General features: G+C 37.0%; 1 protein-coding gene across 1 annotated transcript in view; it reads left to right on the top strand.

Moving 5' to 3' along the window:
• The window catches only part of SLC15A1 (solute carrier family 15 member 1), a 40,851-nt gene that overhangs the window by 18,296 nt on the left and 20,796 nt on the right, over positions 1–1,759 (top strand). The gene's annotated exons all lie outside the window — the stretch shown is intronic.

Raw genomic sequence — 1,759 nt, 5'->3', positions numbered from 1 at the left:
CACGCTGTCTGGCCTTGGGCAGGTGCACTTCCTCTGTGCCTCAGTTTCTTCAGCTAGAAGAACTGTTCCAGGCAAAGCACCTAGAGCACTGCCTGGCAAGTGATGAGGGCCAAGGAATCTTAGCTTCTTATTTTCCATTTCATGGAATTAGTATTGGAACCCACCTAAAATTGTCATAGCAGTAAATGGTATATGACATTCAACTGACTGACATTCTTGTTGTCTCTATATGCTTAGGGTAACAATATTAAATACATGCAACTAGTTGTATTAAGAGGCAAACTAAATCTTAAAAGTGCTTTCAGGGTGGCGTCTGTGGCTCAAAGGAGCAGGGCGCTGGCCATATGCTTCCATATGCCCCAGGTGGCGGGTTCCAACCCAGCCCCGGCCAAAAACTGCAAAAAATAAATAAATAAATAAAAGTGCTTTCACCAGTTGATTCAGGAAGGTTGACTCAGGTACCATGATTCTTAATTCTTCCTTTGTGCAGCATCTGCCTGGACTCTGTTTCATAAATTCTTGTTTAGTATTTGTAAGGAACATTAGCAACCTGCGAGTATGAGATAAATGTTTGTAAAACTGGAAATTTGTGGTACCTAATGTAAATTTAATAAAACCACTCACAGAGGGCTGATAAAAGCTAACACTGAGTTGTTTTTTTTTCCAATTCAGTCAGTAAAATACTTGTAGATAACCTGGAAAATATAAAAGAAAATTAAAGTAATCCTTACTCTCATTATCGATCTTTCTGTCCCCATATGCAGGTACAATTTTGACATTAGTTTCTAGTTTACTCTGAAACTATGGTTTGTATTATTTTAATGCTTTTATATGTACTAAGGCTTCTCTGATAGCCTACAATAGATCTATCTTGATGAATATTCCATGCAAACCTGAAATGAGAGGTTTGTGGTGTTGTTGTTGTTGTGTGGCATAGTGTTATGTACACACGAGTTAGATAAATTATATCAATTACATTGTTCAGTGCTACAGTTGACCTTTGAACAATACAGCGATGAAGAGTACCAGCAACCTGTACAGTAAAAACCCATGTGTAACTTAGGCTTCCCCCAAATTTAACTACTAATAGCCTTACTGATAACATGAACAGTCAACTAACACCTATTTCGTATGTTGCACGTATTATATATTGTATTCTTACAATAAAATAAGCTAGATAAAAGATAAAAAAATCTAAAAAAAAAAAAAAGAAAATTAAAATATATAACCCTTAATTCCACTACCCAGACATAATAATGAACCTTTTACCCTATTTCTTTCCAGTCCTCTGTAGGTTGTAAACAAATTAAGACCACACCACCTAATCTGATACACTGCTTTGGTCTGAAATCATGTTTTCCAGTGTCATTTAATGACATTGAGTCTGTTGTGACTATATCACACACAATCCTCACAGTTGTCCAATTAACATTCCATTTACCCATTTTTATACCAGAAATAATAAAACTACAAAGAATCTCCGTACATAAGTCTTTGTTTAGATTGGAAACCATTGCTTTAAGTTTTCTAGATGGCAAATTATCAGACAAATATAGGGACTTGAAAATCCATGAGTTTAGGTTTTCTTTCAGCTATCAGACTGCATGTGAATTAAGCTTCTCCTGAAGGTCAAGTCCTTTCTCTGTGTCTATCACTGCACCTGGTCCTCTGGAGGGAAGTGAGGAGAAAGAGGCTTCTGCCAGAAGGACCTGCCATTTCAGTACTAACCGACTTTCTTCCCTAGAGTGCTGTCCATGAT

Source organism: Otolemur garnettii, unplaced genomic scaffold, assembly GCF_000181295.1.
Source record: "Otolemur garnettii isolate 467f Iridium unplaced genomic scaffold, OtoGar3 scaffold00034, whole genome shotgun sequence".
NCBI classification, from domain to species: Eukaryota; Metazoa; Chordata; class Mammalia; order Primates; family Galagidae; genus Otolemur; species Otolemur garnettii.
The sequence above is the reverse complement of the archived record's forward strand: the minus strand, read 5'-3'. Positions and strand labels throughout refer to the sequence as shown.